The sequence below is a fragment of the Macaca nemestrina genome, chromosome 10 (genome assembly GCF_043159975.1).
Source record: "Macaca nemestrina isolate mMacNem1 chromosome 10, mMacNem.hap1, whole genome shotgun sequence".
NCBI classification, from domain to species: domain Eukaryota; kingdom Metazoa; phylum Chordata; class Mammalia; order Primates; family Cercopithecidae; genus Macaca; species Macaca nemestrina.
Window position 1 is genome coordinate 42,176,628 of NC_092134.1, and position 13,580 is coordinate 42,190,207.

The window sequence follows — 13,580 nt, forward strand, 5'->3', positions numbered from 1 at the left end:
TACTTAGGTTTTCTTCTAGGGTTTTTATGGTTTTAGGTCTAACATTTAAGTCTCTAATCCATCTTGAATTTATTTTTGTATAAGGTGTAAGGAAGGGATCCAGTTTCAGCTTTCTACTTATGGCTAGTCAGTTTTCTTAGCAACATTTATTAAATAGGGAATCCTTTCCCCATTTCTTGTTTTTGTCAGGTTTGTCAAAGATCAGATGTTTGTAGATGTGTGGTATTATTTCTGAGGGCTCTGTTCTGTTCCATTGGTCTATATCTCTGTTTTGGTACCAGTAGCATGCTGTTTTGGTTACTGTAGCCTTGTAGTATAGTTTGAAGTCAAGTAGCATGATGCCTCTAGCTTTATTCTTTTGGTTTAGGACTGTCTTGGCAATGTGGGCTCTTTTTTGATTCCATATAAACTTTAAAGTATTTTTTTTTTCCAATTCTGTGAAGAAAGTCATTGGTAGCTTAACGGGGATGGCATTGAATCTATAAATTACCTTGGGCAGTATGACCATTTTCACAATATTGATTCTTCCTATTCACAAGCATGGAATGTTCTTCCATTTGTTTGTATCCTCTTTTATTTCATTGAGCAGTGGTTTGTAGTTCTCCTTGAAAAGGTCCTTCACATCCCTTGTAAGTTGGATTCCTAGGTATTTTATTCTCTTTGAAGCAAGTGTGAATGGGAGTCCATGCATGATTTGGCTCTCTGTTTGTCTGTTATTGGTGTATAAGAATGCTAGTGATTTTTGCACATTGATTTTGTATCCTGAGACTTTGCTGAAGTTGCTTATTAGCTTAAGGAGATTTTGGGCTGAGACAATGGGGTTTTCTAAATAGTCAATCATGTCATCTGCAAACCAAGACAATTTGAATTCCTATTTTCCTAATTGAATACCATTTCTTTCTTTCTCTTGCCTGATTCCCTAGCCAGAACTTCCAACACTACGTTGAATAGGAGTGGTGTGAGAGGGCATCCCTGTCTTGTGCCAGTTTTCAAGGTGAATGTTTCCAGTTTTGGCCCATTCAGTATGATATTGGCTGTGGGTTTGTCATAAATAGCTCTTATTATTTTGAGATACATTCCATCAATACTGAATTTATTGAGAGTTTTTAGCATGAAGGGCTGTTGCATTTTGTCAAAGGCCTTTTCTGCATCTATTGAGATAATCATGTGGTTTTTGTCTTTGGTTCTGTTTATATGCTGGATTATATTTATTGATTTGCATATGTTGAACCAGCCTTGCATCCCAGGGATGAAGCCCACTTGATCATGGTGGATAAGCTTTTTGACGTGCTGCTGGATTCAGTTTGCCAGTATTTTATTGAATATTTTTGCATTGATGTTCATCAGGGATATTGGTATAAAATTCTATTTTTGTTGTTGTTGTTGTTGTTGTTGTGTCTTTGCCAGGCTTTAGTATCAGAATGATGTTTTTGTCGGGACCCCAGAGTTGAATGGCTCTCCTCTCTGTCAACCATCAGCTCAGTCTGGAAGTACACGAAAACCAGAAGCTGGTTCCAGGCAAACAAATGCTCCCAAGTCTGAAGAGTCAGGGCTTGTCAGAGAGCCCTTTCACAGAAAGCCTGACACCCATGTCTTTAGTCTGGCAGTCATGCTAGTTGCTTTTGACTGGCTGACAGGTGCCTGGTGTTTAGCCCCCAAATTCTAAGGAAAAATAGGACAGAATAGCAAGTGAAAGGGGTCCAGTGGTACTCCCTGCTTGACGATATTAGAACTGTTAGCAGTTAGAACTGTAGATAACTTATCTCATGGTAGCCTTTGCTTAGGGAGTATATTATGTGTCCGTGAAACAGTACATCTATTCCAGAGATGAAAAATGCATACCTCACATTGACTACATGGCTACTAAAAGATAAAATGTGTTGGTGAGTTTGTGGAAAAAAGGGAACTCTTGCATACTGTTGTTGGAAACGTAAATCAGTACAACCACTATGAAAAACAGTGTGAAGATTCCTTAAAAAATTACAAATAGAACTACCATAAGATCCAGCAAGCCCACTACTGGGTATATATTCAAAAGAAATGTATCAGTATGTTAAAGATATATCTGTATTCCCATGTTTATTGCAGCACTATTCACAAAGACCAAGACAAGGAATAAACCTCAGTGTCCATCAATGGATGGAAAGATAAATACAATGTGGTTTATACACACAATGGAATTTTATTCAGACATGAAAAGAATGAACTCCTGTCACTTGAGATAGCATGGATGAACTTGGAGAATACTATGTTAGGTGAAATAAGCAAGGCATAGAAAGATAAATACCATATGATCTCAGTGTATGTGGAATCTAAAATAGTTAATTCCCTAGGATAGAGTGGAATGGTGGTTACCAGAGGCTTAGGTAGTTAGGGAAAAGAAGGAAATGGGGAAAGGTTGGTTGGAAGAGACATAATTACGGTTAAAGAGGAGGGAAAAGAAAAGTCCGGAATAGGCAAATATGGAAACAGATTAGGCAAAAGTACAACCACAGAAAGTTGGTAAGTGATTGCCTGGGGCCAGGAGGTTGGAGGGGGGAAGGAGAGAGGATGAGAAGAGAGAAGTTGGAAATGGCTGTTAATAGCTGCAGAGTTTTTTTTTCTGGGTGATGAAAATGCCATAAAATTGATTGGGTGATAGTTGCATAACTGTTACTAAAAAAAATTAGACTATATACTTTAAATGGATGAACTGTATAATATATGAATTGTATCTCCATAAAGTTGTTTTTAAAAGAGTCCATTCTTAGTACATCTACACTAGAGGACAACCTAACTTTATACAAGTAGTCTATTGCTGTATTCCAGCTAAGAGAGGATAGTAATTTAGATAATGGTGATGATGGCAGATAGGGAACAAAAATAATGATATTGATAGATGTTTAGAAAACAGTATTGACAAATCAAGTGAACAGTTGATCATAACTTAAGCATAATGTTTGACATAGACATTTTAGATAAAGATTGGCAAACCTTCCACCATTTACAAATTCACACATTCACCTGGTGATTCTTTTATTTATTCATAAAGGTAGGAATCAAATCTAGTTTATTTGAATTCCTTAACAGCATTTTTTCCAGAACATATATATTACATTATCACTGATTTCCTTATTAGAAACTTAGCTGTAGATTAACTAAAATTAAAAAAATTAAAATACAAAAAAAACCCCACAATATTGAATGGCAGCGAATGGTTTATGATCCCCATAAACAGGTATAATTTATATGTTCAACAAGAAATCTGCACTAAAAGGACTCAGTGGATAATGAAGCAATCAGGAAGATGTATGATTGCTGTTTCTGAACACACCAGTTTTTCATATTTTTACCCTGAAATTAAGACAAAAAAGTAGGCTTAGTGGCAGCAATATAATTATATAGATCATTTAGATGCACTTTTTGCTAAGGGGCAAATGAATTTCATCAAAATTATTGTTAACCAAATCTTATTGTCACTTAAAATGGTTCTGAATGTTTTTCTAGAGATAATCTTCTGTTGACAACAATGGTGATTATTAGAAAATGAAAGCTTTTAATCTTTTGTCATATTTTTAATAATAACACAAATATTGCTAGTAAAAGTCTCAGTTCAATCTGAAACAATAAATGTAATTGGATTATTTTCTTTTTTTTTTTTTTTTTTTTTTTTTTTTTTTTTTTTTTTTTTTGAGACAGAGTCTCGCTCTGTCGCCCAGGCTGGAGTGCAGTGGCACGATCTCGGCTCACTGCAAGCTCCGCCTCCCGGGTTCACGCCATTCTCCTGCCTCAGCCTCCCGAGTAGCTGGGACTACAGGCGCCCACAACCGCGCCCGGCTAATTTTTTTTTTTTGTATTTTTAGTAGAGACGGGGTTTCACCGTGGTCTCGATCTCCTGACCTTGTGATCCGCCCGCCTCGGCCTCCCAAAGTGCTGGGATTACAGGCGTGAGCCACCGCGCCCGGCAATTGGATTATTTTCTATGGAGAGTCTTTATTTCTCCAGGGAGCAGAAACTTAGCCTGAGACACTCCAGGGTCACTTCAACCGCTTTTACCCTGAGATTGGGTTGAGGTGATACATTGCTTACATGGAGTCACGGCTGTGCAGGGTGCAGAGACTGGGACAGGCCTAAGGACTTCTTCTCTTGGTAGTTATCTCTTCATACTGACATCTGCTGATATCTCACTCAGCCTAGGTCACTGTGAACTATCCATTTGTCATCTCTGGAATAGATGTACTGTTTTGTGGATGCAGAATGTACTCCCTAAGCAAAAGCTACCATAATATAAGTTATCTATGTTGGAACCAAACTGTCGATTCCCTCCTGGGCAGGGGTCGCCGCGAAGGATCACCGACACGAGATTCACAGCAGAGAGTTATTTATTACTAGCGCGCTAGGGTCCCAAGCTCTAAGTTGGCCCTGGGACCCCGACTGCTTGTTACAGGCTGTTTATATAGGCAAACACAAGTTCAAACACAGCTTAGGGCGCGAAATTCAAACAAAGCTTTAGGCGCGTGGTAATTGGGTCTGTCTATGGCCTGAGCAAGGTGTCTTGTTCTAATTGGTTAGAGCAGGACCTTATGAGGTTTTTTTCCTGGAGTTGTTGATTCCGGGAACTTCGAGGCAGGGTGGGACCCCCGGAATTGGCAGGGTGGGACCCCATGAGGTTGTTTCCCGGAATTGGCAGGGTGGGACCCTATCAGGGTGGGACCCTATCGAGGCAGGGTGGGACCCTATCCAGAGCCACCTGGTGTTAATTTTTTTTAAGTTCTTTTTTTATGAGGCCTAGTTTCTAAGTTTTATGCGGCCTAGTTTCATTTCCTCCTCTTTTTGTGTCAGAGGCTCAATCTTGAGCCTCTTCTTCAGTCCTGAGGGTCTGGTATTGTTGGGTCAGAACCATAGCATGTACTATGTTTAATCTATTTTTAATAAGGGTGAGTAAGCGGTTGAGTATGCATGGTCCGAAAGTCAGGATGAGCGTGAGCAGGATGAGGGGTCCTAAGATGGTGGAGATTAGGGTGCTAAGCCAAGGGGATTGGTTGTACCAATTTTTAAACTAACTTTGTTGAGATTTTTTTTTTTTTCTCTTGTCTAATCTTTTTCTTAGTTTTGCCATAGAATCTTTAACTACTCCTGAATGATCTGCATAAAAACCACATTGCTCTTTCAGGGCTGCACAGAGCCCGCCCTCTTTTAGAAAGACAATTTCTAGTCCTTGTCGGTCTTGTAATACAACTTCAGACAGAGAAGTCAAGGACTCTTCAAGTTTTGTGATAGATTGTTTTATGGCTCTAAGGTCTTTATCTATGGCTACTCTAAGTTGTTGCAGATGATGGTTACCATGCACTAGGGCTGCTGTCCCGGTCTCAACTCTAGCCGCTACCTTAATTCTTAACATGTCGGGGAGGGTGAGGGAGATTAAGGGCGGGGAGGTGCTTTGAGGAGCTTTTAGTTGGGGCTTCTCCGATATGGAAACCGGGGGCTTCCTAGCTTCTAATAAAACCTGGTTTGGCCTAACTGAAACAGGGGCAGTGTCTGGATTGACTAATAGTCTGATTTGGAGGGGAATTTTAGGCGGGTTGTGCTGGTATAAATAGAGACCTTATATTAACCTTGTTGTTATCTATCTGTTATCAGATTTTGCCGCATTTTCAAACTTGATGCGAACCAGGTTGCAATTTTCCGAATATCGGGTTGTGGTACAGGGCTGGACAAAGGACATGGTTATATACCAAGGTTTTGTGGCCTATTTTTACTTTCCATTATTAGTAGTCACACAGGACCAGCTTTTGCAATACAAGTGAGTCAGATTTTCACAAGTTTTTCTTATTTGTCCTGTCCTGAATCCGGGACAGGCATAAAACCTGTTCCGGCTGATGGACACCTTTCTAGCCTGTCCTTTCCATTCTTGTCCATCCTGAGGAGTCCTTAATAGGACTCCTGTGGGACCAGTAAACCAGGGGCCTGTGTTTTTTATCTTTCCTGCTATTTTTTTTTTTTTAGGTTGAAATAGAGGTCTGGAAACCAAGTCTTTATAGGAGCATTCTCGGAGGTCTTATTTAAGACCTCTTGATTATTAAAATTAATTATCTGTCAGGTCAGGCTAAATGGCCGGTGGGGGTTAGCGTCAAAAACTACACTAGAGACGGCGCAGGGAAGAAGGGCAAACAATAAGCAAGGAGTTAGATACGAGAGAGTCTTATCTTGAGCGGGTCCGCGGAGCGTCGAACTTTCCATGTCTCAAGTGGTGTTGGTCCGGACGTCTCTGGAGCAGCCTTGGCGTGGGATGCGTGGATCCAAGTGGAGATTCCGTCAACCTTTATGGCTGTGGGCGTGGTCAGGAGAACAATGTAGGGTCCTTTCCACCGAGGGTCTAGTCCTTGAGTGCGGTGCCGTCTAACGTAGACAGAGTCTCCCACCTGGAAGGGGTGACTGGTCTGTGGATGTCCTGGTTGGTACAGTTCTGCCAAGGGGGCCCAGATTTGGGCCTGTACTGCTTGGAGTCCTTTTAGCCAAGCCTGTAGGTTAGTTTTAGGATCGGAGGGGGAGAAGGAGTTAAGCAAGGTTGACAAAGGGGGAGGTCCTCCGTAGAGGATTTCATATGGAGTGAGCCTAAAACGGTTAGGCGTATTTCGGGCCCTTAACAGAGCTAAGGATAGGAGGTGTCTCCAATCTTTTAAACCAGTCTCTAAGGTCAATTTAGTAAGGGTCTCTTTTATTGTTTTATTTATTTTTTTTACCTGTCCTGAGCTCTGGGGTCTATAGGCACAATGTAATTTTCAATTAATTCCCAATATCCTGGCGAGCCCCTGACTTACCTGAGAAACGGAGGCTGGCCCGTTATCTGACCTAATTACCTTGGGAAGTCTGAATCTAGGAAAGATTTCTTCCAGAATTTTCTTGGCTACTATGTGTGCCGTTTCTTGCCGGGTGGGGTAGGCTTCTACCCATCCTGAAAAGATATCTATAAACACTAGTAAGTACTTATATCCAGCATAGTGAGGTTTTACTTCAGTGAAGTCTATTTCCTAATAGACTCCTGGGCGATTACCACGAGTTCGTTTCCTTTCTGGCACTCGGGTAGCCCCAGCGTTTACCTGCTGACAGACCTTACAGGCAGATGTCACTTGTTCTACGAGGGTACTTGCCTTTGGGATTAGAAAGTCAGTTTTTTTCAATCAGTAATTTTAGCTTTTCGACTACTCAAGTGTGTCCAGGCATGCATCTGCTGGATCATTGCCAGGGCCTCCTTTTGGGGAAGGACTATTTTTCCTCCTTTTTCTCAGTTTTTAGTGTCTTTGTTCTCTATAGCCCCTATGGCTTTTGCTTCTTCCTGGTCTCCCGGGGTTTAAGTATGTTTAATAGTTATGTGGCTGGTTTCGTCAGGTTCTGTGGCTAGGGTTAGTACTTCCGCCATGGCGGCTTGCCTGGCCACTTGGTCGGCCTGTCTGTTTCTTACTGCGACTGGATCTTGTCCTTTTTGATGCCCGGGGCAGTGAATTATAGCCACTTCTTGAGGAAGAAAAAGGGCTTTTAATAAGGCAATTATTTCAACTTTGTTCTTGATTTCCTTTCCTTCTGAGGTTAGGAGACCTCTTCTTTCATAGATACTTCCATGAGTATGAGCCGTTGCAAAGGCATACCGGCTATCAGTATAAATGTTAGCTTTCTTTCCCTTGGACAGCTCTAGGGCCTTGGTTAGTGCTATTAACTCAGCCTTCTGTGCAGACGTGCCAGGAGGTAGTGATTGTGCTTAAATGGTGTTGTGGCCATCTACTACCGCCGCTCCTGCCCTCCGGGTACCTGAGTCAAGGTAACTGCTGCCGTCTGTGTACCAGGTGTGATCCGTGTCTGGGAGTTCTCAGCCAGTACTTGCCGACAATCGTGTGGGCTTGGTTGGTCTTCTGGTACCGGCAGCAGCGTAGCAGGGTTTAGGGTGACCGGAGGGCCAAACTGGACGCGGTCCGTGTCCAGTAGGAGGGCCTGGTAGTGGGTTAGGCGTGCGTTGGTTATCCACCGGTCCGGGGGCTGCCACACTATGGCCTCTAGAGCATGTGGGGTAATAATAGTTAGTGGCTGCCCAAGGGTTAACTTAGCAGAGTCCTTGACCAGCATAGCAGTGGCTGCCATGATGCGAAGACACGGGGGCCAGCCGGCCGCCTCTGCTTCTCTCCCTCTCTCCCTGGTCCTTTTTCTCTCACAACTGCCGCCAGGATTTTTGTTAAATGCTTATCCCTCACTCGGTCCTTACGATCCTCTCGCTCCATCTCTTCCTTCGCTAACCTGGCTTCCCTTTCCTCAGAGGTTTCTCTCTTATTATACACTTTTTCTGCCTCCTTAACCAATTCCTGTAATCCATAGGTTTGGATTCCATCTAGTCTTTGGAGTTTTCCTTTGATATCTAATGCAGCTTGGTCTATGAATGCCATAGCTATGGTAGCCTTATGTTCTAGGGCCTCTGGGTCTAATGGGGTATACATTTGGAACCCTTCCAGAAGCCTTTCCATGAAGGCTGCCGGGCTTTCATCCCTTTCTTGAGTTATGGTCCTTACCTTGGCCAAATTTGTGCGGCGCTTTCCTGCCCCTTTGAGACCCGCCAACAGAGCCTGGCGATAGATTTGGAGACTCTCCTTACCTGGTGCCGTTTCATAGTCCCAGTCTGGGTGGGTGAGGGGAAATCCCTCGTCTATTTTATTGGGAAGTTGGGTTGGGAGGCCTCCTGGTCCTGGCACATTTTTCCGGGCCTCCAGGAGGACTTGCTGCCTTTCTTCAGTGGTTAGGAGGACCTGCAAGAGTTGCTGGCAATCATCCCAAGTGGGCTGGTGAGTGAGGAGAATGGATTTTATTAACGAGGTTAGGGCCTTGGGGTCTTGGGAAAAGGAAGGGTTATGGGTTTTCTAGTTGTAGAGGTCAGAGGCAGAGAAGGGCCAGTACTGGACCGTGCAATTGACGGTACAGAGGGGAAAAAGGGAGGATTGCCAAGTGGAAGGGCCATCTGGGTCCTCAGTCCGCCGCAAGCGGAGATGAGGAGGTGTCGGTGGCGGCGTCCGAGGGGTGAGTTTGGGCGGGGCTGGAGAAGGAGACGGGGTGGAGGGAGGGGCCGAGGGAGAAGTTGGAGAAAGGGTAGGGGCCGAGGTGGTAGAGGAAAGAGCTGGGGACAAGACAGGGGGCAAGGGTGAAGCGTAAGGTGGAGGTCTCAGAAGGGGGTTTTGAGGTGGAGGAGGCAGGGGGTCAAGAAGGAGGAGATCCCTCTGGGGTTCATCTGGGAGGACTGGCTTATGCGGGTCCGGGTTCTGATTTTTTTGGGGCTTCTAAGGCAAGAAGGGTAGACTGGGGTGGGGAAGGGGAATGGAGGAAGGGTTTCACCCAAGAGGGAGGGTTTCAGACCAGATCCTCCCAAGTAATTATGTAGGCCACCTGGTCTGGGTGTCCGTGTGGCCCAGGATCCATCACTGTTGCTTTAACCTGTAAGATAATTGGGAGGTCAAATGTTCCGTCCCGGGGCCACCCAACATGGAGGGTAGGCCACTCGGACGAGCAGAATTTTTGCCATCGTCCCTTACGGACTTCTATGGAGAGGTTGTGGGCTCGAGCCCGAACGTCAGGGAAGTGAGTCAGGGTCAGAGACAAAGGAGTCATCAACGTCTGTCTTATTTCATCCACGTATAACAAGGACAAAACGAAAGTAACAAAAACAAAGACCAGACAAGTAAGGAGAAGCCGCGCGGCCAGAGAGTGGCGCCACCAGATCATAAAATACTCAGACGGCAGGGGCGACCTGCCTACAGATTTAAGGAGGCTGACTGAGTCGTCAGCCTTCTCCCAGACTACCGCCAGGGCGTCCCCCGGGGCGTAAGTGGGAAGGTGCCGGACACATCTGTCCCCCTTCCCGACTTAATTCAGAAGGAGTACTCCCCAGAGTTCAGAGTTAGCCGGCAAGACAGACAGAACAAAACGAAAGTACCTGGTAGGTCCGTTCAGTCAGCAGTCCGTGGCCCGGGCCAGATGGGTCTCCGCCGGATGGGTCAGGGGTCCTCGGACGACCCCACTTCCCGGCCAACGCACCAAATGTTGGAACCAAACTGTCGATTCCCTCCTGGGCAGGGGTCGCCGCGAAGGATCACCGACACGAGATTCACAGCAGAGAGTTATTTATTACTAGCGCGCTAGGGTCCCAAGCTCTAAGTTGGCCCTGGGACCCCGACTGCTTGTTACAGGCTGTTTATATAGGCAAACACAAGTTCAAACACAGCTTAGGGCGCGAAATTCAAACAAAGCTTTAGGCGCGTGGTAATTGGGTCTGTCTATGGCCTGAGCAAGGTGTCTTGTTCTAATTGGTTAGAGCAGGACCTTATGAGGTTTTTTTCCTGGAGTTGTTGATTCCGGGAACTTCGAGGCAGGGTGGGACCCCCGGAATTGGCAGGGTGGGACCCCATGAGGTTGTTTCCCGGAATTGGCAGGGTGGGACCCTATCAGGGTGGGACCCTATCGAGGCAGGGTGGGACCCTATCCAGAGCCACCTGGTGTTAATTTTTTTTTAAGTTCTTTTTTTATGAGGCCTAGTTTCTAAGTTTGATGCGGCCTAGTTTCATCTACAGTTCTAAGACCAGGTACACAAGAAAATAGAAATAGATAACTTACTGCAAACTGTCAACTCAAAGATGTACCCTGCTGGTACTATGTTAAGAAGACACACAAGTGCAGTGCCTTTGACAGAAATCGAAGTCATATGTAGTAATGACCATTTGTATTATATTTTTAAACTTTAGGGAAATATAATGAACAGATTAAAAAGTTAAAACAGGGCTGGGCGCGGTGGCTCAAGCCTGTAATCCCAGCACTTTGGGAGGCCAAGACGGGTGGATCACGAGGTCAGGAGATCGAGACCATCCTGGCTAACACGGTGAAACCCCGTCTCTACTAAAAAAATACAAAAAACTAGCCGGGCGAGGTGGCGGACGCCTGTAGTCCCAGCTACTCAGGAGGCTGAGGCAGGAGAATGGCGTGAACCCGGGAGGCGGAGCTTGCAGTGAGCTGAGATCCCGCCACTGCACTCCAGCCTGGGCGACAGAGCGAGACTCCGTCTCAAAAAAAAAAAAACAAAAAAAAACAAAACAGGAAGAAGCAATTCAAGTAAAACAAGAGGCCAAAGAAAAACAAATAGAGGAAAACACTGAAAGAATTTATGAGTATTTGTAGAAGAGGCTCAATTATGTTTGCATTCAAGTGTTACCAATTGTAGCTTGAAAAAAAGGGCAGGGATTTTTTTCTGGACATTTGTGTTTATGTTCAAATTTAGTTTTCTGCAACAGAAGCATACAAGTCTGCCACACGGAAGGCCCGGTGGTCTTGTTTCCCTGGACTCATTTTTTTTTTTTTGTATGCATTGCCTCACAACTTCATATCACAGCATGAAGATTGTTGAAGAGGGGGAAAAGATGCCTAAATCACTTCTACTTAATAGTGAAAATAAATGTGTCTACAAAACAAAAGTCTCTCCAGCCACAGTACTTTGAGGTTCTGCAATTTTGCTGATGTGAAAAGGCATTCCTTTTTCTTGGTTTTCAAAGTTGTATTGCATTTATGTTTTATTAGCAAGGAAGCATGAACAAAGCAATTTTTGATAAACGCAAAAAGCTGTTTTGCCTCATTATATTGGATGACAAGTGAGATCTTACAGCTTCACATCAAATCAGTGGAAAAACAATTATCTGTAAAAAGTATGTGCAAACATTTTTCTTACAAAGCTAAGATTCAAGGCAACGTGTCTGGAATTTGTTTCTCCCTTTAGGCTGTCTCCATTCCATGAAACATCTGTCTCAATTTCCGCTCTTCCTGGAGCCTCCTTTTGGTCTCTCTACAAATCCATTCCCTCTGAATCTGCCTCATTCTGACCTACAGATGGAAACCGTATGTCTTTCTGTTTAAGAAAATGTGCCCCATCTTCTCAGCTGGAGTTTTCTGGCCAAGCTTTATTGTATCTTCATGTATTGCTCCTAATGTATCAAAGACAGTATAATCTGTTTTTGTTTTGATTTCATGCTTTAAATAATTTAAAGTAAGTATTAGCACATTCACTGATTCGTCTCAGAAAATCTCTAAACGTAGAGCTGTGAATGAGAGATATTTTGGACAAGCAAAGTTTGAAAAAATTATACTTCAATAAGTACTTGCTGATTGCCTATTATGCTTACAGCCTAGAGGTACACAGATGAAAGAGATGACACGCTTTACCATCCAGCAGGCTTGGATATGCAGAAAACAAATGGAACCAATGCAATACAGCACAGAAAAAGCTGAAAGAGAGAGACTAAGGAAGCACTGAAGGATGCACAATTCAGAAATATAAACTGATAAAATAAAGTTTAGGGTTTCTTCAAAAGAATAATTTTCATTTGTGATTTGCAATGCATTTAAATATATTAAAAATGATATCAAATCATAAGTGTATCTTTAAAATTTTTTGGTTATTCAAACATCTAGAAAATATTTGGTCTGAAAATACACCTGTGTTATAGATGAAAGGAATAGTTTGCACATCATTTGTTATTAAGTAATACAGAAATAATTTATGTGTTTCCTTACTTCTTTAATGAAAGCAAATAAAGGGTGGAAAAAACCAAAAGGCCATATTGGTGTGGTGAAGGGAAAATCTGGGATTTCTGGGGATATCACAAGGACACTGGGCCACAAAGGGTGGGTCCTGGAAGTCGCCATCCCAATTGCCTGGGGCAAATTTTCAACCCAAGATTACAAGGCCATCAGAGAAGTAGATATTTACTAAGTACCACAAAGAAATATACATTCAGACAAAGGAAGAAATCTGAAAGGAAGGTTTCTCCTAAATACAAACAGTATTCTTAAAAGCAATGACTCCATTACTTACAATGTACAAGTTAGATAAGAGCAAAACAGGTATAATCTAAAATACAATATATAAAAAATAATCTTTGAATAATTTTGTAATTTTATAACTGCCTCTTCCTGTCAAAGCTCTCAAAAAAGTCCATTTTAAGATACCTAGATATCATTGGAATATTTGTTATTTTAATAATATTGAAAACACATAAGAAATGGCATATCATCATCAAATCATAGTTTTTATGTCACTATATATTTTATTTTAGTATAAAGGATACTTTTCAGTAAAACGCCATTAGAGAAAGTATAAGTCACTGGTAAGGAACAGAATATTTGAACCTCGGAAATCAAGGATTGAAAGGACAGGATAATATGTATCAATTTCTGCTCAGTTATTACCTTCAAGGGGAGTAGAATGAGGGCTGAATGGTGATGGGGACTTTTCCATTTTACTCTGTACACTTCTGAATTAATGTGAAGCTTTCACAACATTGATACACTCTTGTAATGCTACTTATTATTGGAAAACAATAAATGAGCTTTTTTAAAGAAACTATGAAATGAACAAACATATAAAATGTTAAAGAACAAGAAGACCAAAAAAAAAAAAAAAAAAAAAAAAAGGAAGAATTGGAAACAACTTCTAAGATTTGAGAAACAAAACTAATTAAAAACAACAACAGTTACTAGAACCATGTGTGTTCCTCCAAGCAAGCAGGATGGTCACATTGTTGAAC

General features: G+C 42.7%; 1 protein-coding gene across 2 annotated transcripts in view; it reads left to right on the forward strand.

Annotated features, from left to right (window-relative positions):
- The window catches only part of LOC105483744 (epiphycan), a 53,289-nt gene that overhangs the window by 24,939 nt on the left and 14,770 nt on the right, over positions 1 to 13,580 (forward strand). The window lies entirely within an intron of this gene.